We start from the raw sequence: 26,840 nt of genomic DNA on the forward strand, positions 1-26,840 counted from the left end.
TTTAAGTGAGAATACAGAGACCGTGGTTTCTGCAGAAGCGCATCCAGGCCAGGATAGTGGCGGAGAAATTGCTGTACCATCAGGTTGAGGATGCGAGCCATGCAAGGCACGTGTATGAGGTTGCCCTGGCATTGGGCCACCACCGGGTTTGCACCATTTTCGCACACGGCCTTCCCTTGCTCCAGGTTCATTGGAGACAGCCATTGCTCAAACTCAGTCTAGAGAGCTGTCCACAACTTTTCAGCTGTATGACTGCGATCTCCAAGGCATACTAATTTTAGCACTGCCTGATTGCTGTGAGCCCTAGCTGCGCAGTACAGAGGTGTGGGAGATTTTCTCTGCACTGTTGGAACATGTGTCTCATTAAGGCAGCGGTTGAGGGCCTAGTGGAGGCCCTAGAGGAGGTGGAGGATGCAGAAGCATTGGAGGAAGTGTTAGATACAGAGGTTTGTCCTGCAAGCCTTGAGGATTCCAAAACTTGCTGTCTAGTGACACCTTGGTGTCTAGTGGTTTAGTTCTCCATCCCCTGGTGAGTAGTGGTTTAGTTCTCCAACCCTAGCTGTTTAGTAGATAAGTTTTGCAACCCCTGTTGTTTTATTAGTTTAGTTCTCCAACTCCTGTTTTCTATTACTTTAGTTTTCTATGTTCTGGTGTGTATTTGTTTCCTTCTCCAAACTTATCTTTTTAGTAGTTTAGTTCTCCAACCCCTGTTTTCTATTAGTTTAATTCTCCATGTTCTGGTGTGTATTTGTTTCATTCTCCAACATTAGCTCTTCAGCAGTTTAGTTTTCCAACCCCTGTTGTATATTAGTTTAGTTCTCCATGTTCTAGTGGGTATTTATTTCTGTCTCCAACCCATTCATGCCGACCCCCAGGAGTTGAGGTCTGGTGATGAGAGTTGGGATTCTTCTTGGACCCTACTTCATCTTGGCCTGGGTCAACTGAGAAAAAATGTGGGCATCGCTACACATGCTTTCCCCTTCTTGAGTCTGTGAAGCTTTGTCTCAGACCTCTGATGCCCTGGAATAGAATGTGTGAACAGGTCTGCAGACTCGCCCATCTGTGCTTCCCCACAGTCAGTTGGCCGGTTGGAGAGTTGTGACATGGGTGAAAAGAAGGATAATTGGGGTGCCACCTCTGAGGATTGTGCTGTGTGTGATGTTAAGGTGGAGGAGGAGGAGCAGAGGCCACTTGATGCAGCGCTTGTCATCTACTGGAGCACATGTTCTTCCTGCCCCTCATCTACAAGTCATACCGCTGTGTGACTGCCAAGATTTCAAAATGCTGCACAATTGTTCACTGCAGCAAAACAAACCTACAGTACTTCTCATCTCTCATATCATACGTGTCTCACAACCCTAAACAGCTATTCGGCACTTGCAAGTCCCTCCTCTGTCCACCAGCTCCCTCTACCTCTCCTCTCATCTCAGCGGAAGACTTAGCCTCATTCTTCAAGTAAAAGATTGACAACATAGTGCAAAGCTTTTGCTTAAAGTCCCAACATCCCCTTCTCTTAACGACTCAACTCTCCTTCTCCAAAACCAGCTTCTCCACCATCATGGAAGATCATCTTTACTCTCCAAATTACATCTCACCACCTGTGAACTTGACCCAAGCTTAACTCTCTTCATCAACCTGTCACTAATAACTGGCATCTTCTCCTCATAATTCAAACATACCTCGATCACACCCATCCTCCAAAAGCCCTCTCTTGACCGATCCTATGTTTAGCTATCGCCCCATCTCACGTCTCCACTATGCCTTTAAACTACTCGATCAACACGTCCATTTTGAACTGTCCTCCTACCTCTCCTCCTGCTCCCCCTTTGACTGTTTACAATCAGGCTTCTGACCTCACCATTCCACTGAATCTGCCCTGACTAAAGTCACCAATGACCTATTAACTGCCAAATCCAAGCAAGACTACTCTGTTCTCCTCCTCCTAGACCTGTCATCTGCCTTCGACACAGTAGACCATATCCTCTTACTACAGACTCTCATCTCTAGGCATCACAGACTTGGCCCTGTCTTCGATCTTTTCATACCTAAACGACAGGACATTCAGTGTTTCTCACTCACACACTACCTCCTCATATCACCCCCTATGTGTCGGTGTCCTGCAAGGTTCAGTGCTGGGACTCAAGCTCTTATCCATCTACACTTTCGGCCTGGGACAGGTCATGGTCTCATGGCTTTCAGCATCACCTGTATGCTGATGACACACAGATCTACCTCTCTGGACCTGATATCACCTCTTTACTAACCAGAATCCCACAATGTGTGTCCTGTATTTCATCTTTCTTCTCTGCTAGATTTGCAAAAATTAACATGGATTAAACAAAATGCATAGTCTTTCCACTATCTCTTTCATCTCCCCCAACTGACCTATCCCTCAAAGTGAATGGCTGCCGACTCTCCCCAGTCCCGCAAGCTTGACTCTAATCTGTCCTTCAAACATCAGATCCAAGCCCTTTCTACTTTCTGCTGACTCCAACTCCAAAGTATCTCGGGGATCCGCACATTCCTCAACCATGAGCTAGAAAAACACCAGTGCATGCCCTCATCATCTCCTGCCTTGACTACCACAAGCTCCTGCTTTGTGGCCTCCCTTCTACCACTCTTGCACCCCTCCAATCTATAGTAAGCTGATTATTTAATTTGTCACCCCGCTATTCCAAGGCTTTTCCCCTCTGTCAATCCCTGTTGCCCAGAGACTCCAATTGAAAATCCTAACTTGGGCATACCAAGTCATCAAAAACCTGTCTCCTCCATACATGTGTGACCTAGACTCCCTGTTCTAGCTACCTGCATGCAACTTCCCATCCTTCCAAGATCTCCTTCTCTACTTCCCTCTTATCTCTTCTTGTCACAATTGCATACAAGATTTGTCCCGTACATCTCACCAACTGTGTAATGCTGTACCCCAACACATCAGACTGTCGCCTACCGTGGAAACCTTGAAAAGGAAACTGAAGACCCACTTCTTGTGACAAGCTCACAATCTGCGGTAAGCCTCGCTCCAGCATACCGCTGCACTACTAGCTGTACCCTGACCTACTGTATCCTCACCTATCTCTTATAGATTGTTTGTGCGCTCTCATGGGCAGGGTCATCTCTCCTTTTGTACCAGTCGGTGAGTCACCGACGGTGACCCCTTTTCACATCTAAAGCGCCACGGAATAAATGTCGCTGTAATAATAATAATAAAAATAATTATAGTACTTGTACTCTGGGTCAATTGATGGCACTTTCCAGGTGTCTACCCCTAATTTGATGTGTTTTGGCAGCTTTTGGGCCCGTTTGAAGGTGCTGCATATGCATTTTTTTTTTGCCCCCCCATTGAATCCTATGGCTTTCGGTAACATTCGATGCTTATTCAATGAATAAATCAACAAATATTGCATATTTGTCGATTCGAACCCGATCCCGAATTTCAAAACATTCGCTTATCTCTGATAGGAGAAGCTTTGAAATTTCTTTCTTTATTTATCCATAAAGGGAAAAAAAAATTATGACACACGGATGGGTCACTGGGCAAACTGGATACTGACTCGTAGTCACAGGCAGGACAGGACTTGGATTCCAGAACATGCTCCAACAGTACGAACTTTGAAACGTTGACCAGGACAGATACTGGTGCTGGTTAAAGTACCACAGGAATTGTTAGAGGTTCAGGTACTGCCAGAGTGGCTTCAGGTTCAGGTACCACCAGTGAGCCTTCAGGCGCAGGAATCACAGGAGTGACTTCAGGTACAAATACCACGGAAGTGGCTTCAGACTTGAGTACTGCCAGTGTGGTTTCAGGTTCAGGTACCGCCAATGCGATTACAGGCTCAGGTACCGCCAGTGTGACTTCAGGCTCAGGTATCACTGGAGTGGCTTTAGGTACAGGTACTACCAGAGCAGCTTCAGGTTCAGGTACCGCCGGTGTGGTTTCAGGTTCAGGTACCACCAATGCGGTTTCAGGTTCAGGTACTGATGGTGCACCTTCAGGCTTAGGTATCACCAGAGTGGCTTCAGGTATATGCACCACCAGAGTAGCTTCAGTTTCAAGTATTGCCATAGCAGCTTCAGGTCCAGGTACCGCCAATGCGGTTTCAAGTGTGCAGGTACTGCCGATGCAGTTTCAAGGACCATGCCTTACATACTTGATTTCTCCCAGCTATTGGCTGGGGGCATTTCCAAAGTGCATACTGCCCCTTTAAGAATCGGCACTAGGCGCACCACCTGTAGACCTGCACAGCATTCGCAGGCCCAGAGCAGAAGGAAGCACAACAGGGAACAAGGATACTGCTGCACGGCTGGGGAGGTGAGCATGTCGGCGTCCCTTCCAGGAGGAGTTAGAGGGAACACGCAGGAATGCCGGAATTAGCGTTACACCAACTATAATGTTAATTATGGAGATTGCATGACTGTGCCCTTGATGTATGCACCTGCTCAATAGGTGTTCCTGTCCACATACTTTTAGCCAAGTAGTATATATTGATTATCTTTTCTGAACTCTAAGTTGGAAAAAAAACAGTAAATTTTAAATTGTTCTAGAACCTAAACAAAATGTATTAAAGTATGGCTATCCAATAATTCTGCCTACCTTAATAATTATTGTAATTTCTTTGGAATGATAAATCAATATATTTTTGCAGTGCTCATTACCCACAAACATTTGAAGGAAGTAAAAAGAATTGGTGCTGTTCAGAGATACTTTTCTTGTTTGCATATTTAACAGATTTATTTTTTACTATTATAGTCCTGTAAAACCATTGAAATTAAATTATACTTATGCCTCTGAGTCTTTGATATCTCATTAATTTTTTAAACTACAATTTACAGTACTCTCCAGTAAAATAGTTTTATTTTATTGGTTATTTCTTTTCATAATAATTTAATATCAAGACTTTGGAAATAAAATATATTACCTTATGGTAAGATATTTGTACAGGATAAGTGATAAATGTGTTATTCCCTGGGGATCCAATCCAATCGACCCCATCAATCATAAGAACAGGAATCTTTGTGTGTTCTCATGATCAATTGGATGGGCAGATTCTCCAGCAATCATACATTTATTACGTATTTTGTAAATAGGTGATACAAGTTTTTCATGGTATCTCCTTTATTTCAAGCTGACTCCATTAAAACAATACTAATATTGAAAATAAGAGGGTCCAGATTCACATTTTTCTATTAGAGGTGAGTGAATCGATAAACTGAGGATCAACTGCAAGTAAAATGTACTCAAATTTGTCATTAGGTACACAAAGATCGCAAAAAACAAGTGGTTTGCCATTTCACAAACTGCTCAAGACTGCAGCAATCAGAAATGGCCAAATAACATAATTCACGGCCACACGGGCTTCACCATACTGCCTTGTAACTATCACATTACATGATTTAGTGCAACCAATAAGTAGGGAGTATCAAAGCAACTGTAAAAGAGGAGAGCTGGCCAACCAGCACCACTTTAGGATTTTACAGGGTAGGGATAGAGGTCAGAGTGCTTTCCACATAGAGATAGAAAAAAAGCTAAATCTGAAGGACACTGAAAATGGTAGCAGAAATGTCAATCTGTGAATAATAAACCAAAGATTCCAATGGTATAAGGAGGGACTAAGGCGTGTGCATCACGGCATTTCTACGTCATTAGCTGTAGAAAAATACATGGACGGAACATCCAAAAATGATGCATTGATCTAAAGTCAATGGGCAAAAATTTACAAAACTAAACATGGGGTTCTTTGTTTAATATTCTGGTCTGACTATATGAAGCTCACTACCATGTCACGGTAAACCTCTCAGTGGGTCTCTAGCCTATAAAGTGCAGTGCCATGTGCTGACCACCGCTGAAGTGATAGCGCATAAGCAGGGAGTGTAATCTGGTGCACCACCACATCCATGCTGTGGATGTGCTGTCCATGTCTTTTTCTACAGCTATGTTGAATCTCAGAAACTGTGCTTTATTGCTTATGAGACAGAAAAGCTATATTGTTTTTTCTTTCAGAGCACAAAAGAAATAGCTCAATAAACCAGACATTTTAACACAACTGTCTACCTCTTAGTGTCCGTGTTGTAAAGAACATATTTATGCAAACATAGTCCAATATTACACCCATACACACTACCTGAATACTGCAGCCTTTTGCAGGTGCTTGCTTTTGTGACATGAACTTTCCTAGCTTTTCTTGTCCGATCCTTTTATGTACAGGCCTGGATTGGATTTTTTTTTAAATTTCCAAATAAGTACACATTGTAATTTTTGAATGCCTGTTTTAGTACTCCAATCTCTACAACATTGCACCTCATGATCATATTGCATAATGTAGCTGCATGTTCATTTCCAGTTGCGAACAAACTTGTAGCTTCTTTGTAATGTAACATTTTAGGGTTATGTTGTATTTTTGCTTGACCCCTTACCAACATATAACGTAAAATTACATCATATGATGGCTCACTGACTTTGATGCAGGCTCAGAAACTGAGCCCGCATCTTTCATGGCAGGTGATAGCTGTGATATTCAGCCATCATCTGCCTCTAACAGCCACACAAACTGCACAAACATATTATTTATACTACATAAGAAGCTAAAGTGTAGCCAGGCCTGAAGATCATAGAGGAGAAGATGGCCAGGCTGTGACATGAGTTCTCCTATGTAGAGCTGAAGATTCAGTAGCACAAGAAGGAATGTGTGGCCAACATCGAATTGACTTTGAGAGTAGTGAGTAGTCGTACTGATGCACCTCAGTATTGGAGGTTCTCCCACATCAACTGGGAGTTGAGACCAGCTGTAAGGGGCCATAGCAATACACTTTGACCAGTGCATTCCTCACAGGGTAATGTGGAGATTTCCATAATGGTTTGCTGGACTTATGCAACATGTAGCAGAAGTAACATACCACCACTATGAAGTTCCTGTCTCTGGATTATGCGGAAGAAGTATTCATAAAGTGTTGTGCCTGCTATTTGATGTATATACAGTTGAAACCAGAAGTTTACATACACTATATAAAAAGACACATATGCATGTTTTTCTCAATTTCTGACATGAAATCAGAATAAACCTTTCCTGTTTTAGGTCAATTAGGATTACCATAATTTTTAATATTTGCCAAATACCAGAATAATGAAAGAGAGAGAACGTTTTAAGGCATTTTTATTACTTACTGCGAAGTCAAAAGTTTACATACACTAAGTTTACTATGCCTTTAAACATTTTAGGACTGGAAAACATGCATATGTGTCTTTTTATATAGTGTATGCAAACTTCTGGTTTCACCTGTACTTTAAAGTTTCAAGTTATTGATCAGTAAAGAAAAGTTTATTTATGGACTCTGGTCTCTCCCATTCATCCCTATGTCTCGTGGTACTGGCCTGCCATGACAAGTGGTAGCATGCAGTCTGCAGAGGCATATTGCTAAGGTAACAGCAGCACACCTCCAGTCAGGATCCCCATTTTCTTGCTGCCCATTACATGGGTACAAATTCAAACTGACATTGTCTTTTATCATACAGTATGTATATTTTTGTTGAAACTAGAATTGCTGAATGGGATACAAATATAGGCACAATTTAAAAATTCTAACAGCAAATTATGTTTTATTGCTTAGTATCACATTTAACAAGGAGTTTAAATACAGTTAGATATACTCATGTTGGGTAAAATAATAACCTAATACAGAATGTTTTCTTGACCATTTATATGTTTGCTCTTAATATGCCATTTCTTAAAGTCAAAAAGTGTTGCTGAAACTGAAATCTAGCACCAGAAAACTGAAGATTCACCACACTGAATATGACTGAATATTTTAATTGGTAGAAATATGAAATCATCAAGTCTGGAAATTTCCTTTTTTTAGCACTTTGATGATCCCAGGAGTGCCAGATTTTCACAAACTCCCAGTTCTATCTATCTAAGGTAAACAGAAAACGTTGCAATTTATCAATATAATAAGCAAAACAAAAATTGTATCTTTATGCTTCATGCGTTGCAGCACATCCTATCCTTGGAGCTAGTTACTACCAATGAATTTACATTCTTTATATTCCACTCTGATACACTTGATATGACAATGAATATCTCTTCTTCATATAACTAATTATTGTTGCTATTTATTTTGCAACAGTAAATTTCAATACAAATTCTTTTTACTACGTGTCTAGTATTCAATACAACAGTCCTGTACATTTTCTTTTCAGACTCATTAACATCTAAATTAGACACACTGGAACAAAACTCAATGCTTACTAACTCACTCTTTTATTTATGTCAGAAAATAGACTTCCAAGGGCACAAAGTTCAAGCGATTTTAAATATTACTTTAGATAACTCTTTGCTATTTCATCTGTCAATGACAGGTATTTGTAAAAGAATAACATATATACAGTACATGAAATAGAAGGAATGATTGTAGGACAGTGTGGATAAATCAATAGTTCTGTACATTTTCATTCAGATGTATGCGAGTCAGCCTTTGAACTTCATTTTTTAAAGAGGTAGAAATTATCCTATGTTTACAGGTTTAGTAGATCCAGAATTATAAATAGTTCCAGTTACCTGTATAGTCATCATATTGAGTTAGGAGTTATCTTAATGTCGCAGAAACCCCTCTTTACAGAGAGCTTCGGTCTTGCATGTTTGCTAGGTTTGACCATATTAAAGCATTGACCAGTTGGTGACGAAGCATAAATACATATGGGTCTGAGTACAGAGCTTGTCTGTTAGAACTTATTTAAGCATCCTTTTTATTACTAGTTTAAATTAGGAAGTGAATAACAATAACACTATGGAAGGGTATTAGGTCAACAGAAGTAAGCATTTAAGGGTATAAGGAAAACACTCTGGTAACTTAAACCTGCACATACAGTGGTGGCCAAAAGTATTGGCACCCCTGCAATTCTGTCAGATAATACTCAGTTTCTTCCTGAAAATGATTGCAATCACAAATTCTTTGGCATTATTATCTTCATTTAATTTGTCTTCAATGAAAAAACACAAAAAGAATTGTCCTAAAGCCAAATTGGATATAATTCAACACCAAACCTAAAAAAGGGGGTGGACAAAAGTATTGGCACTGTTTGAAAAATCATGTGATGCTTCTCTAATTCATGTAATTAACAGCACCTGTAACTTACCTGTGGCACCTAACAGGTGTTGGGAATAACTAACTCACACTGGCAGCCAGTTAACATGGATTAAAGTTGACTCAACCTCTGTCCTGTGTCCTTGTGTGTACCACATTGAGCATGGAGAAAAGAAAGAAGACCAAAGAACTGTCTGAGGACTTGAGAAACCAAATTGTGAGGAAGCATGAGCAATCTCAAGGCTACAAGTCCATCTCCAAAGACCTGAATGTTCCTGTGTCTTCCATGCGAAGTGTCATCAAGAAGTTTAAAGCCCATGGCACTGTGGCTAACCTCCCTAGATGTGGATGTAAAAGAAAAATTGACGAGAGATTTCAATGCAAGATTGTGCGGATGGTGGATAAAGAACCTCGACTAACATCCAAACAAGTTCAAGCTGCCCTGCAGTCCGAGCGTACAACAGTGTCAACCCGTACTATCTGTCGGCGTCTGAATGAAAAGGGACTGTATGGTAGGATACCCAGGAAGACCCCACTTCTTACCCCGAGACATAAAAAAGCCAGGCTGGAGTTTGCCAAAACTTACCTGAGAAATCCTAAAACGTTTTGGAAGAATGTTCTCTGGTCAGATGAGACAAAAGTAGAGCTTTTTGGGAAAAAGCATCAACATAGAGTGTACAGGAAAAAAAAAGAGGCATTCAAAGAAAAGAACACGGTCCCTACAGTCAAACATGGCGGAGGTTCCCTGATATTTTGGGGTTGCTTTGCTGCCTCTGGCACTGGAATGCTTGACCGTGTGCATGGCATTATGAAGTCTGAAGACTAACAACAAATTTTGCAGCATAATGTAGGGCCCAGTGTGAGAAAGCTGGGTCTCCCTCAGAGGTCATGGGTCTTCCAGCAGGACAATGACCCAAAACACACTTCCAAAAGCATTATAAAATGGTTTGAGAGAAAGCACTGGAGACTTCTAAGGTGGCCAGCAATGAGTCCAGACCTGAATCCCATAGAACACCTGTGGAGAGATCTCAAAATGGCAGTTTGGAGAAGGCACCCTTCAAATATCAGGGACCTGGAGCAGTTTGCCAAAGAAGAATGGTCTACAATTCCAGCAGAGCATTGTAAGAAACTCACTAATGGTTACCGGAAGCGGTTGTTCGCAGTTATTTTGGCTAAAGGTTGTGCAACCAAGTATTAGGCTGAGGGTGCCAACACTTTTGTCTGGCCCATTTTTGGAGTTTTGTGTGAAATGATCAATGATTTGATTTTTGCTTCATTCTCTTTTGTGTTTTTTCCTTGCAAGCAAATTAAATGAAGATAATAAGACCAAAGAATTTGTGATTGCAATCATTTTCAGGAAGAAACTGAGTATTATCTGACAGAATTGCAGGGGTGCCAATACTTTTGGCCACCACTGTATGAAACCAGACAATATCTAAACCAGTTCCCCAAATTAGCAAACTCACAAAGTTTCTCATTATTTTACAAAGGAAAACTAAACAGAAAAAAAGCAAAACAAAGTTACTCAGCTTAAATATAAATTGTCTTAAATGATAATAGAAGCAAGGTAATAAAATATTAACCATAACAATTCCACTCTTTTCTTCCTAACAGACAATTTATCCATCAGTTAATACTCCATGCTATGATATCCTGGATGAGTCCATTCACCGACGGACATCTTGCCTGCAAATTCTGTCATATAGGTTTACTCTGGTATGAGGCACTATAAAGGTTGAAGGGGTCAGAAAAGCCAGTATTCAGACCCTTGTGAAATTGTTCGGTAACCACTTGTAAGCCTCGCATCCACATATTTATATACAAATTTTCTGGCATTCCGACAACAGTGTTATTGAATAAACTAGCAATCCATTTAGATAACAAGGTGGTGTTTAATGAGTTTATATCATATTTTCTAGATGCTAGGTGTCATTTGAGGTAACACCTGATATTTGATTTTGTATTAAGAGTGGCAGCGACCGCTGCACACTTTGCAATAGAGGCAATGGATCCATTACACTCTGAATAATTAGCTGTAGAGAAAGGATCTTATCTGGATACAGCTGCAAGAATTGAAGTCCAGGTAACAGGAGAAGTCAACATGATTGGAAGCCCAAGGCATTCCAGTATGACTTAGAGACAGACCACTCATGTTAAACAGCAACTATGTATCTGTCACCCATACAGCTATAGGCAAACCTACAAAGTCACTGGAATGGCTTAATAAGGCATAGTGCTAGAGGATATTTGAGGATATTCTGTCATTGGTACATATTTAGTAGTTTTAAGTATGGTCTTTAGAGTCCATGTCTCGAAGCAAGACAATGCTTTATCAGTTTGTTGTCCCAGTTCTCTTTTAATTCCTTATTGAGAATTAGGGCAAGGAGTAAAGCTTCCATCACCATTGTCAAAAAGAGCAGGGTCATCATCTTTGCTGCAACGGGGTTTAGGGCTTTTTTGGAATGGCTGGTGAGGATCCAAGGGTCCTTGCCTTGGAGCTTTACAGAAGTGGCAGGGGCTAGCTGTACTTGAAATGGCTCATTGTATCTGGATTACAGTGGTCTCATCATAGGTCTCTAAACCACGACCCACACCTATGGTACCAAAGTGTAAGTGCCGCTAAGGCAGCCGGGGTCTGGGATAGAGGGAAGAACATGATTATGAGGAACAGTTAAGTATTTGTGCAACTCCAGGACATATTCCGTGAGGGAACTGTCAGATACCTGAAGCAGCTGGAGGAAATAGGGAAATGGTATTTCATATGTGAACAGCTTCACTCTACCCCTTGGGGTAGTCCTCATTAAATACAATGCAACTGGAAAGCAATCTACACAGTAAAAGTGTGTTTCTTCCATGCATTTCTAGATTTTTAATTTCTAGATTTCTAATTTCAAGGTTCTACTACAGATATTCCACCTTCCCACTGCTTTATGACTGATATTGAATATGGAAAGCCTGTTCTATCCCAAGAGTGGCCTTGATATCTTCAAAATTGACATATTCAGGGGACAGTGTTTTCTTCCAATAATACTGCACTGGCTGCGCCAGTGTCTACCATGTCTCCCCCCAGGCAAACGAGGAAAATGAGTGTGAGTTTCTGGGGATTGACAACAGGGTAGTGGGAGACATCAGGGTTGCTAGTTTCCTATAGGGGCGTCAGGTTAGCAGCTGTTAATTTTGTGGGACATTTTGTCAAAAAATGTCCTTTTCGCCCACAAGACCAACATTCTACATTGCTGTATGTAACATCCCTGGCGGCGTGCTTGCATAGTGCACCACCTCCCACCATGCAAGACCGCAATCTTACCCGTCAGTCCAGTCTGCAAACCTTGCTCCAGTTCATGCTGTGTGCATGTCTCTTGTCTGATTCCTTAGGGTGGCGGCCCGGTTACTTCCTGATTCTTATAGCTGCTGTGGGCGCACTCCTAATGCGTCCCCAGCCTATTGCTGTGAGTCACTGGATATTTAAACCCTCTCCACCCAGAAGGATTTGCCTGAGCACCACTATGTATCTGTGTGCTCTCTGCCTCTGAGTTGCCAGGTCTTGTCCTGTATCTTGTCTGCTTCTTCCACCCTGGGGGCTGCATACCCAGGCCTGTTATCTCTGACTTCTAGTCTGTTTCTGCAATCCTGGGGGCTGCATACCCAGGCCTGTTATCTCTGACTTCTAGTCTGTTTCTGCCACCCTGGGGGCTGTATACTCAGGCCTGTTATCTGTGACTTTTAGTCCATTTCTGCCATCCTGGCGGCTGTATACCTAGGCTCGTTCCTATATCTCGTTGCAGTGTCAGTTCCTGTCTGAACTGTCTCCTAGTCTGTTACCTGTTTGTCTCTATGTCCGTACCCTCCCTTTTCCTGCAGTATCTGAACCTGCACCTAATTCCAACTCGTCTCTGTACTTCTGTTTGTGAGTTTGGTGTCCACTTGCTACTTCATTGTAAGTACCTAGTGTGTATCTGGTTCTGTTTGTCCCTTTTCCCTTCCTCTGTATCTACCTCCTGTGTTCTAACCATCTTCCTGTATTTTCCAGTCTGTTCCATGTGAACAGAGCCCTGTCCTCTCTGCCTGCACCTGCAGCCCTGTTCTGCTCTGCTTGCTCACCGCGCCAGTGGTTTCTCTCTGCTCTGCCTTGCTCACCGCTCCAGCGGTTCCTCTCTGCTCTGCCTTGTCCACTGCACCTGCGGTTTCGTCCTGCTCTGCTTGCTTACCGCACTTGCGGTTTCGCTCTGCTCTGCCTTGTCCACCGCTTCGGCGGTTCCTCTCTGCTCTGCCTTGTCCACAGCTCCGGCGGTCCCTCTCTGCTCTGCCTTGTCCACCGCATCTGCGGTTTCGCTCTGCTCTGCTTGCTTACCGCACTTGCGGTTTCGTTCTGCTCTGCCTTGTCCACTGCTCCGGCGGTTTCACTCTGCTCTGCCTTGTCCACCGCACCTGCGGTTTCGCTCCACTCTGCTTGCTCACCGCACCAGCGGTTCCTCTCTGCTCTGCCTTGTCCTCCGCTCCGGCGGTTCCTCTCTGCTCTGCCTTGTCCACCGCTCCGGCGGTTTCACTCTGCTCTGCCTTGTCCACCGCACCTGCGGATTCGCTCCCCTCTGCTTGCTCACCGCACCAGCGTTTCCTCTCTGCTCTGCCTTGTCCACCACTCCGGCGGTTCCTCTCTGCTCTGCCTTGTCCACCGCACCTGCGGTTTCGCTCTGCTCTGCTTACTCACCGCACTGGCGGTTTCGCTCTGCTCTGCCTTGTCCACTGCTCCGGCGGTTCTGCTCTGCTCTGCTTGTCCACCACATCTGCGGCTCTATTCCTGTCTCCCAGTCTGTACTGGACCCTATCCAGCCTGCGATCCAACCTGCTAGTACCTCCCTGTCTGCACTCCAGCCGTGCTTGCCAGTACCCACCTGTCTGCATACCAGCCGTGCTTGCCAGTACCCACTTGTCTGCATACCAGCCGTGCTTGCCAATATCCACCTGTCTGCATACCAGCCGTGCCAGCTAATACCCACCTATCTGTATGCCAGCCTAACCTGCCTGTTCCTGCATTCCGCGGTGTGGGTCAACAGCTGTGACCGGGGTCTGACCTGGAGTAGCACCTGGTCCCTCTGCTCATTTCCTCCTTGGTTCACGGAGTCGACTGAGCCGCCGTGCGACCTTGGTCGGATCGGGTTGATACTTAGTTACGCCCCTCCAGGCACTCCTCCGTTCATGGTACAGTGGGTTCACTAATCACGCTCATGCCAGTCAGTCCAGGCGCGAGCGTAACGCTGTATTCTCTATTTCCTCCCTACTTCCTCCTCTCCCCCTCCCTTTTTCTTTTTGGGCCAAATTAGCTCTTTTCTTTGACATGGTTTCCAGTTCAGCTCCCGAGCTATTTCCTTCAGATAACATATTGCATATTGCGCCACTCTGGGGACTGGTGCATAATGCTGTCTGGACTGTTCTAAGGCCTTTAATAAAACACTACATTAATAGTAAGAAAGGGGTCAATCCCTTTCTATAAAATGACTGAGACTAAGTCATCCCATATGGCCTGCTTCATCTCCAGGATGCCCTAGAGACAGATTCTAATTGTTAGAGGGGTTTTACAGGGTCAAGGAACTGAGTAGTGAGGGCAATGAGCTCACAAGAGGGACAAAGGCCAATATGCTGCTATTGGCCATGCCTGGCATGGATGTACCAAGTAACAGAAGGTTACTTTTCATCCTCGGAGGTAGAAAATGTTCATGGCTCATGGTAATCATGTCGAAGAGACCTTAGGTGATACTCCTGATTGTGGGGTCCCACAGGACACGCAATAATTATCCTCAGGGGGATTCTGTTGGCTTCAATGTCTGCAGGTCTATCTCATTAATCCTGCATAAAGTGGGGATGTCAAAAAGGATGCCAGTTTTATATCAAGTACAGAAACTACAGGGGTCTCGGAGTATTTTTTATACTATCATAGTTATCATACATAGTTCAGTTCCTGGTTTCTTCTGATTTATGTTCATGTTATTTTAGACGTTTTGACTACATCTAACCACATCCTAGCCTGCTCATGTTTGTTCTTATCTTTCAGTCATCCTTCCCAATTGCAGAAACACTTCTCCCATTCCTTCTATTTCAGATTCCTCCACTTGCCTATACCAAATTTCCTCGGTATCATTTTCACATCCACGTACTGCTTTTTTCCTTTCAGCCTCTCCATCATCTCACATGCTGGAACTGCATCCATGCCCTTAGTGTCTGTGAATTCCTTATTATTGCTAGTCCCAACCTCCGCAGCTTCTGTGCCTGAGTTAACCATGGAACTCCTTTTGGCAAACTTGAGTTGTTGAGACTCTTAATTTAATCCTGTCCCACTCTGCTCTGAGACTTGCAAGAAGGATCTTTAAGGAAGTATTCACACCGATTGTCCAGCCCTATGAGCTAGCGAGATTCCTATACAACTAGTGTTGAGCGAGCAATAAAATGCTCGGGTGCTCGAAGCTCGGGCCGAGCTCGCCGTGATACTCGGGTGCTCGACCGGAGCAACGAGCCCAATGTTAGTCTATGGGAGACCCAAGCATTTTTGCGACGGTACCTCCGGCAGTCTGTAGAAAGCCTAAAAAGTGCCCAAAACGATAGTGACAGTGCTCAAAAGACATGGGGACAGCATGGGCATCGCCGCAGGAAGCATTTCTGACCCCCAGGTCACTGCTGTCAACAACGTTGTCAGAGTTATTAAGCCACTTTTACGAGATCACAATAAAACGTTCAAAAACAAAACTGAAACGGTTTTCCTGTGAAATATGTTAAGGATCTTCCTTTCCAGGTTAAAGACTTGTGTGTAAGGTAAAATAAATAACCAAAAACAAAAATACTCCTCCACACCTTGGGCTATGTTCACAAGTAGCATTTTTTATGCATTTTTGCACTTTTGTATTGCTTTCAACCGTGACAAATGCATTCACCGGGAATTGTCATTTTAACATTTTACAATCTTATCTGGCCATGTGCTGTGTGACACATGCATACAGTGCTGAAAAGACATTGGAACAGCATGGAGAAGACCCCTGGAAGCAACTCTGACACCCAGGTCACTGCCTAAAAGTGTGCCCATCAGAAGTGATCCTTTCCGCATCAGAAGATGCAGACTTGCAACTATCCCAGTGCAAGTCGTTGTCCCAGGGCAGTGTTCAATTGTACCTCCCCCATTCCTTGCAATGCAAGCGCAAGTATGCAGCCTGCCACCCACCCACCCCCAGGCTGCAATAACATACTGCTAGCTTGCTTGCACTTAAAATGGGGCCTTTTAGTTTGGAGGAGGCCGAAGATGGCCACTACCTCATGGCTGCTTAGGTAGCGAGGTATCCATACTCAGTCCCCAGCTGACCGGCGGCCGGGTTTCCACGCCCGGTCCCCAGCCGGGTGTCCATAAAAGGTCCCCAGCCACCCCCATTTCTCCTTGAAACATCCCCCCACACACTTTTCTTAGCCCGGCCTGCTTTAGGACAGCATTGGACGAGCCCACCAGAGAACCACACTCCTCCGGTGGGCCCTGGCTTCTCCATCAGGGGAGTTGAGAGTTCCAAGGTGAGGAGCATGATGATGATGATAGAAGTTAGCATCTGCTTTGTTTTCTTGGAATGCAAGCGTAAGTGTGCAACCAAACACACACCCACCCCCAGGCTGCAATACCATACTGCTAGCTTGCTCTTGAAATGGGGCCTTTTAGTTTGGAGGAGGCCGAAGCTGGCCTCTACCTCATGGCTGCTTCGGCAGCGAGGTATTCATACTCAGTCCCCACCCGCCCGGCGGCCGAGTGTCCACACTCGGTCCCCAGCTGCCAGGGGCGGCCGGGTGTCCATACTCGGTCCCCAGCCGCCCCGCGGCCGGGTGTCCGCACACTCTCTCAAGCCACCTGGGGGCGGCTGGGTGTCCATAAACGGTCCCCAGACGCCCACATTTCTCCTTGTATCATCCCCCCACACACTTTTCTTAGCCCGGCCTGCTTTAGGACAGCATTGGACGAGCCCACAAGAGAACCAGACTTCTACGGTTGGCCTTGGCTTCTCCATCAGGGGAGTTGAGAGTGCGAAGGTGAGGAGCATGATGATGATGAAAGAAGTTAACATCTGCTTTGTTTTCTTGGAATGCAAGCGTAAGTGTGCAACCAAACACCCACCCACCCCCAGGCTGCAATACCAGACTGCTAGCTTGCTTGCACTTGAAATTGGGCCTATTAGGCATGTGGAGGCAGACGCCGGCCACCATGTCATTGCTGCGTCGGCGGCCTGGTATCTATACTCAGTCCCCAGCCGCCCGGCAGCCGGGTGTCCACGCTCGGTCCCCAGCCGCCAGGGGGCGGCCGGGTGTCCATACTCGGTCCCCAGCTGCCCCGCTGCCGGATGTCCGCACATGCTCCCCAGCCGCCAGGGGGTGGCCGGGTGTCCATAAGCAGACCCCAGCCTCCCCCATTTTACCTTGGAACATCCCCCCACACACTTTTCTTAGCCCGGTCTGCTTTAGGGCAGCATTGGACGAGCCCACCAGAGAACCAGACTCCTCCAGTGGGCCCTGGCTTCTCCATCAGGGGAGTTGATAGTGCCAAGATGAGGAGCATGATGATGATGATAGAAGTTAGCGTCTGCTTTGTTTTCTTGGAATGCAAGCGCATGTATGTAGTAGCGGCTAGGCCTGAGGTGGTCAGCATTTTGGCGCATATCCTACCTCCTCCGAGGATTGCTGGATGTTTTCCTGCTACTATCCCAGTTCTATGACTCCCGTTAAAACAGAGCTTCAGGTGATGAATGATGGATGAGGTGGTGGCAAATGAGAAAGAGCAGGAGGAACAGGGACCATTCACCTCAATATCAGGACAGTCGACCACACATGTCTTCTAGGATATGTTTCTGTACCAACTGTTCGTCTACACAGTTAAAGGGCATGCAGTGAGTGCAATGCCTACCAAAAATTTCGAGGCACTCCAATGCCCCTTGGAAGTGACATGGAGGTCAGAGGGCTTTAACTAAACCGTTTTTTCCATTTATAGAAACTGGCAGTGAAAGGAAGGCTTTCCAAAAATTATGAGGAACTGCAATGCCCCTTGAAACAGACGTGGATTACAGCATACTAATAACCTTCTATGCATTATTGGGGAGTGGGTCTCCCTTAGTGTTCGACTATGCATTGAAAAGCTGACTAAAATTAGGAGGAAATGCAATGCCCGTTGGAAGAATGGTGGAGGTCGCAGTGGAATAAAAAGACAATATCAATGCCCCTTGGAGAAGTGGTGGAGGTCGCAGTAGCTTAACAAGATGGTTTTAATGCCCCTTGGAAGAGACGTGGAGGTCACAGTGGAATAAAAAGACAATACCAATGCCCCTTGAAAATGTGGTGGAGGTCGCAGTAGCTTAACAAGACAGTTTTAATGCCCCTGGGAAAAGTGGTGGAGATCGCAGTAGCTTAACAAGACAGTTTTAATGCCCCTAGGAAGAGCAGAGGAGGTCGCAGTAGCTTAACAAGATGGTTTTAATGCCCCTTGGAAGAGTGGTGGAGGTCACAGTAGCCTAAAAAGATGGTTTAAATGCCCCTTTGAGCAGACGTGGAGGTCACAGTGGAATGAAAAGACAATATCAATGCCCCTTGGAAGAGTGATGGAGATCGCAGTAGCTTAACAAGACGGTTTTAATGCCCCTTGGAAAAGTGGTGGAGGTTGCAGTAGCTTAACAAGATGGTTTAAATGCCCCTTGGAAGAGTCATGCAGTACAGCATCTTAAAAACATTATACCCATTATTGAGGAGTGGGTCTCCCATAGTCTTTGCCCTTGCCTTCCAAGCAAAAGCTGCCAAAAATTAGGATGGAGGAACTTGCAATGCTGGCAACATCGACCAAGGTCACCCTGGTGGTATAGTGGTGGTGGAGGCTGAGGATAAGGAGAAGAGTATAATACAGCCGAAATGAGGAAGCGTATACCCATGTGTGGGTGTGAAGCGGTGCATGGGAATACACCTCCCGAAATAACACAGTGGATTTGACTTTATGTTACTCTGCTGTCATTTGGTGGTGATGAGAAGTCTGGCCCAATCCAGCCCTTGTTCATTTTGATAAGGGTCAGCTTGTCAGCATTGTCAGTCGACAGGCGAGTGCGCTTATCTGATATAGTTCCCCCAGCGGCACTAAAAACACGCTCCGATAAGACGCTATCGGCAGGGCAGACCAGGACCTCCAAGGGGTACAGAGCAAGTACATTCCAAGTGTCCAGCTTGGATACCCAATAATTAAAAGGCACAGAGGAATCACGGAGGACACTGGTATGGTCGGCAAGGTACTCCCTCACCATATTTTGAAACTTTCCACTCCTTGTAAGAGTACCCCACGCCTCAGGGCCTGTAAGCTGTGCTGGTCTCAGAAAATTGTCTCAGAACGTTGACAGTGTTCCCCTGCCTCTGCTGGATTGGAGTTGCGTCTCTCTCGCCTGTACGCCTTGGTTGGTCACCGAACTGTGACCTCTGCCGCTAGCGTGTTCAGATGGGAATTTTTTTAACAGTTCTGCAGCAAGGGCCTTCTGGTACTGCCCCATTTTTGGAGACCTCTCCACCTCAGGAATAAAAGAGTGAAAGTTCTCATTGTAGTGGGGGTCTAAAAGTGTCACCAACCAGTAATGACTGTCACCCAACATTTTTACAATGCGAGGGTCACGGTTAAGGCAGCGTAACATAAAGTCAGCCATGTGTGCCAAACTGGTAACGGTCAAGACTTCCGTGTCCTCCCCTAGATGACGAATGACCATGCCCTCCTCCTCCTCCCCCCTGTCCTCAGGCCACCCACGCTAAAACAACGGTATGACTGTTGTTCAGTTACTACCGTCTACAGCGCATGATACCAGCTCCTGTTCTTCCTCCTCCTCCTCTCCCTCATTGTCCCCCAATGCACGTTGGGATGAGATGAGGCTGGGCTGTGTGTAATCGCCCGCTACGGCTTCTTGATCCATCTCATCATACTTCGGCTTTAATGCCTCCTCTTTAATTCTCTGCAGAGAACGTTGCAAAAGACAGACAAGTGGGATGCTGATGCTAATGATGGCGTCATCGCCACTCACCATCTTGGTGGACTCCACAAAGTTTGTCAGGATGGTACATATGTCAGACATCCAGGTCCACTCCTGAGGTCTTATGTGTGGAGTCTGACCTGAATATCGACGGCCTTGTTGCAGCTGGTACTCCACAACTGCTCTCTTCTGCTCACAAATCCTTTGCAACATGTGGAGGGTAGAGTTCCAACGTGTGGGGACATCACACACCAGTCTGTGTGCCGGAAGCTTCAAACGCTGCTGCAACACAGCAAGGGCGGCGGAAGCTGTAGCCAACTTGCAAAAATGAGCTGACAGGCGGCGTACTTTGACGAGCAGATCTGGCAACTCGGGGTACGATTTAAGAAACCGCTGAACCACGAGGTTAAGCACATGAGCTAGGCATGGTACGTGTCTGATCTCGCCTCGCCTCAGAGCCACCACCAGGTTACGGCCATTGTCACACACGACCATGCCTGGATGTAGGTTCAGCAGTCTCAGCCACAGATCTGCCTGCTCTTTCACAGCTGTCCACAACTCACAAGCAGTGTGAGGTTTATCACCTAAGCTTATGAGTTTCAGCACAGCCCGTTGCCGCTTGGCAGAGGCAGTACTGCAGTGCTTCCAGCTTGTAACTGATGTGGTGATATCTGAGATGGAAATACAAAGAAATAGTGGGCACTCCGTAGTCCTCGTTAGTAATAGTTGTGCACGTGGAGAGATTACAAGCAAAGTGAAGAAATCCCAGCACTCACGTGTATTCGATCAGTTCATTTATTCCACATGTAGGAATACTACAACAAGACGTTTCAGCCCCTTGCAGGCTTTTTTCAATTGTGGACAACAAGACAACTTTCACACATATATAAAGGAATTTAAAGGAAATTACATCATACAAACAAAAAAAATTATTACAAAAAATATTGTAAAGATACAAAAACTACTACAGAATATAACACAAAATACAACATGTATGAAATAATAATGAAACATTATAGAAAAAAAGGAATATCTCCATACCAATACAAAAACAGAAACCCAAATGTTTTCATATATCAAAATTTTTAATTATCAAATACACCTAATTAAACTGTATGAATGGAACATCCACAAATAATATCATTTTATACAATATTTTTTGATCTTCACTTATTATAATTTTTGTATATAAAAAACTTTTTATAATTTTTTATTATTAATTTTATAATTTTTATTATTAATTTTATAATGCTCACTCCACATAATTAGTAGCCCCAACGTATTGACACTAATCTTTGAAACAATACCAATAATCAAATCATGTCATATATAATTATATCTCAATTGCAACATCGCAAACCACGATTGTTTCATGAAGAATTTTTTATATAAACATCATATCTAACTGAAGAATTTTTTATTATTCACCTTATAATGCTCTCTGGATTCAATATGTGAAAAGACTGATCTATATGTATAGGCACCAATAACAAAATCTTTCTATATAGAATTATATCGCAATTATAACATCACTATCTATGATATTTCTATCAAATCATGTTTATGATCCTATTGTAAGGATAAATTAGCTCAAGGTGATAGAGGATAAAAAATCTCAGAAACATATAATTTCATATCCCAAATAATATGTTACACTACTGCAGAATATAGCCATATCCGCAGATCGCCTTTTCATTGACCTCATCCAATATTGTAATATCCAGAAAAAATGTTCATTGATTTTGAATAGTCTAAAAAGGAGGAAAGAGAGTAGAAATTTTAGAACATTTGACTTACATTATATTCCCTGTTCAGACCATTAGGAAATAAACTGTTAAGTGTAAAAATCCAATATGCTGAAACGTCTTGTTGTAGTTTTCCTACATGTGGAATAAATGAACTGATCGAATACACGTGAGTGCCGGGATATCTGAGATGGTGGCTGAACATGAGGAGGAGGAGGAGGATGATGCGCAGGAGCTGTACACTGTGGGGGCAACTCTGACTGACATAGGGCCCGCAATCCTCGGTGTTGGGAGGATGTGTTCCGTCCCAAGGCCCGACTGGGTCCCGGCTTACACTATGTTTACCCAGTGTGCCGTCAGGGAGATGTACCATCCCTGGCCACAAGCACTTGTCCACGTGTCCGTTGTCAGGTGGACTCTCCCAGTAACTGCGTTGTTGAGGGCACGGCAGATGTTTTGGGACACGTGCTTGTGTAGTGCGGGGATGGCACACCGGGCAAAATAGTGTCGGCTGGGGACCGAGTACCGAGGGACGGCCACAGCCATAAGGTTGCGGAAGGATTCTGTCTCCACCAGCCTAAAAGGCAGCATTTCCAATGCAAGCAGTCGTGAAATGTGCGAATTTAGGGCTGTGGCCTGTGGGGCGTTGGTTGCGAATTTACGCTTTCATTCAATGCTCTGGGATATGGACAATTGAATGCTGCGGTGGGACTTGGACGTGGACGTTGATGCTGTTTCTTGAGAAACTGCCTTAACAAGTGAAGACAGAGAGGAGGGGGCATCTTTGCATGCAGTATGGACAGGGGATTGCCTTGCGCGCACAACAGGGGGTTCTGTTACATTTCCAACAGCGGAAGAAGCAGTGGTGACACCCGCTGACACTGGTCGTGGACCCTGGGGTTCGCCCCACAAAGTCGGGTGCTTTGCTGCCATGTGCCTGATCATGCTGGTGGTGGTCAGGCTGGGAGTTTTGTCACCCCTGCTGATGCTGGCATGGCAGGTGGTACAAATGGCCTTTTTGGGGTTATCAGCAGAGTCTTAAAAAAATTCCATACTCTGGAAGACCTACCGGTTGTACTGGCAACGTCCCTCGTGTTGGTGTTACGGGGAACTGTTGCCCGCCTTCTGTGTGCGGCCACCACACTGCTTCTTCCTGCCTGTTGGGGTACTCTTCCTCCCTCCCCCTGTGTGCTGCTGGCCTCGCTCTGCGTGTCCTCCTGCCACGTTGGGTCAGTTACTAGATCATCCACGACCAGCTCCTCTTCCACTTGCGCACCACGATCCTCCTTCTCACTTCGTGGCAATTGTGTCTCTTCATCGTCCACCTCTTGTGACAAATTGCCAGCGTCGACTTCCTCTGGCCGTGGCTGTTCAAATATTTGGGCATTGCTACATGGGATCTCCTCTTCCACCACTTCAAGCAGAGTAGGAGAGGGGCACAAATATGGAAATGGACCAGTGAACAGCTCTTCAGAGTGTCTAAGTGTGGGATCAGTTGCTGTCTGACGACACTCGGCATAGTGGGAGGAAGGAGCATCAGGGTGAGGAGGAGTATGCAGCCGAGGCTCTCGGCTACTAAAACTTGACCATGTGGAAGACAGACCGGAGGTGGTGGTGCCCAGGTAACTGGAAGTATTATCTGCTGTCCAATTAATAACCTGTTCACACTGATCAGTTCGCAATACTGGTGTTGTAGTGTGCTTCCCTAATTCAGTCAAGAAGTGGGAGCGAGAAGATGTGGCTGTTGGTTGTGGCACATTTTCACCTTGGCAACGACCCCGTCCTCTACACGCACCATCACCAGAACGTCCAGTTCCACGTACCTTGCAACTCGCCTTGCCCATTGTAAATGAAGTAAAATAGCTTACACTCGCACTATCAATGGAAAAAGGGTAATAGAAAGGAGATTAGAACCGTGGAAGAGGACAACCACAGTTATATTTGTGTGGCCTACACCAGACTCTTTTAAACAGATATATTGGAGTCTGACCAGTTAGGGAGACACTATTACTGTTTTGTCTTATGGCCAAAAAGGCAAAAAACAGGAAAATACAAAGATTTGACCAGTGGAACTGCAAAACCACAGTTATAGTTATGTGGCATACTCCAGACTCTTTTAAACAGATATATTGGTGTCTGACCAGTCAGGGAGACACTATTACTGTTTTTTTTTCGGCAAAAAATGCCAAAAACAGGATAATACAGAGATTTTACCCGTGGAACTGCAAAACCACAGTTCTATTTTTCTGGCCTACACCAGACTCTTTTAAACAGATATATTTGTGTCTGACCAGCCAGGGAAACACTATTACTGTTTTTTTTTACGGCAAAAAATGCTACAAACAGGATAATACAGAGATTTGACCAGTGGAACTGCAAAACCACAGGTCTATTTTTATGGCCTACACCAGACTCTTTTAAACAGATATATTGGTGTCTGACCAGTCAGGGAGACTCTACTACAGTTTTTTTTACAGCAAAAAATGCCAAAAACAGGATAATACAGAGATTTGACCCGTGGAACTGCAAAACCACAGTTATAGTTATGTGGCGTACACCAGACTCTTTTAAACAGATATATTGGTGTCTGACCAGTCACGGAGACACTATTACAGTTTTTTTTATGGCAAAAAATGCCAAAAACAGGATAATACAGAGATTTGACCCGTGGAACTGCAAAACCACAGTTCTATTTTTCTGGCCTACACCAGACTCTTTTAAACAGATATATTGGTGTCTGACCAGTCAGGGAGACACTATTACAGTTTTTTTTTATGGCAAAAAATGTCAAAAACAGGATAATACAGAGATTTGACCCGTGGAGCTGCAACACCACAATTCTATTTTTCTGGCCTACATCAGACTCTTTTAAACAGATACAGTATATTGGTGTCTGACCAGTCAGGGAGACACTATTACTGTTTTTTTTACGTTAATAAATGCCAAAAACAGGATAATACAGAGATTTGACCCGTGGAACTGCAAAACCACAGTTCTATTTTTCTGGCCTACATCAGACTCTTTTAAACAGATATATTGGTGTCTGAACAGTCACAGAAACACTATTACTGTTTTTTTTTACGGCAATAAATGCCAAAAACAGGATAATACAGAGATTTGACCTGTGGAACTGTAAAATCACAGTTCTATTTTTCTGGCCTACACCAGACTCTTTTAAACAGATATATTGGTGTCTGAACAGTCACAGAAACACTCATTTTTTTTGGGAGGGGTAAAAAATACCAAAAGGTTAAAAAGATGGGTATTTGTACAGTCTGACTGAGCAAAAAATAAAAAGACAGGATTTAGATGAAAAAAATAATAATTTTTCCAGGCCCCTGAGACCGGGGTGATAAGTCTAGCAATTTGACCAACAGAAGCACACAGGACAGTAATGCAGCGTTTGCTGGTATAACCACTGCGTATCCTATACAGCCTGCCTGCCTGCCTGCCTGATATCAGGGATGGATATTAGTCCTGAGAAGGACTGTTTGTTTGATTTTGCAAGCTTTAGAGACCCTACACTACCTATTTCGCACTATATATCTCTCCCTAACTCATCAGCACTGACCCTACACTGCCTGATTCAGAGCGACTGTGTCCAAGATGGCGGTGTCCGGTTTTAAATACTCGAGGTGACGCTGTGCGGCCAGAAAATCACTGTAATGCCCACAAAAAACATGGCTGCGGCATTACAGTGACTGGCTGGCAATCCCTGCATGTTCATTGGCTCTGTAAAGAGTGCCTAACGTGCAGGGCGGAGACCCGAGCTCCCGCCCGAGTAACCAGGAAATGCTCGGTGCTCGCCGAACATCCTGAGTAGCGTGATGCTCGTGCGAGTAACGAGCAGTGTCGAGCATGCTCGTTTAACACTATTTAACATGATTTATTGCTGATATAGTGTTCAAGCTGGTGATACACTTTATTATTCTTGCACTTATTACTTTTAAGATTTTGCCATTGATGTTCAAAGGGATTTAGAACAGGACTCATTGCTGGACATTTCAGAATTCTCCAGTGCTTTGTTTCCATCCATTTCTGGGTGCTTTTGAAGGTTTTTTGGGGTCTTTGTCCTGCTGAAAGACTCATGACCTAGAACGCTAACCCAGCTTTCTGAACCGGGCATTACAATGAGACCCAAAATCCTGTGGTAATCTTTAGATTTCAAGGTGCCTTGCACACAGTCAAGCCACCCAGTGCCAGAGTCACCAAAACATCCCCAAAACATCTTTGAACCTCCACCACATCTGACTGTATGTACTGTGTTCTATTCTTTGTATGCTTCATTCGGTTTTTGGTAAACAGTAAAATGATGTGCTTTACCAAACAGCTCTATCTTGGTCTCATCTGTGCACAAGACTGCTTTCCCAGAAGAATTTTGGCTTACTCAAGTACATTTGGCAAACTGCAATCTAGCTTTTTTTATGTCTATGTGTCAGCAGTGGGGTCCTCCTGGGTCTCCTACCATAGCGTTTAATTTCATTCAAATGTCAACAGATAGTTATCGATCACACTGATGCACCATGAGCCTGCTGGACTGCTTGAATTTCTTGGAACTTGATTGGGGTTGCATATTCATCATCCGGACTATCCTGTGTTGCAACCTTCCATCAATTTTTTCTTCTGCTATCCACGTCAAGGGAGGTTAACTACAGTACCATGGGTTGTAAACTTCTTGATTATCTTGTGCATCATGGACAAAGGATCATCAAGATCTCTGGAGATGGATTTGTAACCTTGAGATTGTTCCTATTTTTCAACAAGTCATCAGACAGTTTTCTTCTCTTCTTTCTGTGCTATATGCTTAGTGTGGCACACACAGACACACAAAGCAAAGATTAAGTCAAGTTCTCTTTTTATCTGGTTTCAGGTGTGATTTTCATATTACCCACACTTTTTACTTGCCACAGGTGAGTTTGAATGAGCATCACATGCTTGAAACAAAGTTGTTTACCCAGAATTTTGGAAAGGTGGCAACAATTTTGTCCCGACTAATTTTGGTGTTTTGTCCACTTTG

Source organism: Phyllobates terribilis, unplaced genomic scaffold (assembly GCF_046119375.1).
Source record: "Phyllobates terribilis strain yellow unplaced genomic scaffold, ASM4611937v1 Scaffold_5__5_contigs__length_657084704, whole genome shotgun sequence".
In the NCBI taxonomy this organism is placed as follows: domain Eukaryota; kingdom Metazoa; phylum Chordata; class Amphibia; order Anura; family Dendrobatidae; genus Phyllobates; species Phyllobates terribilis.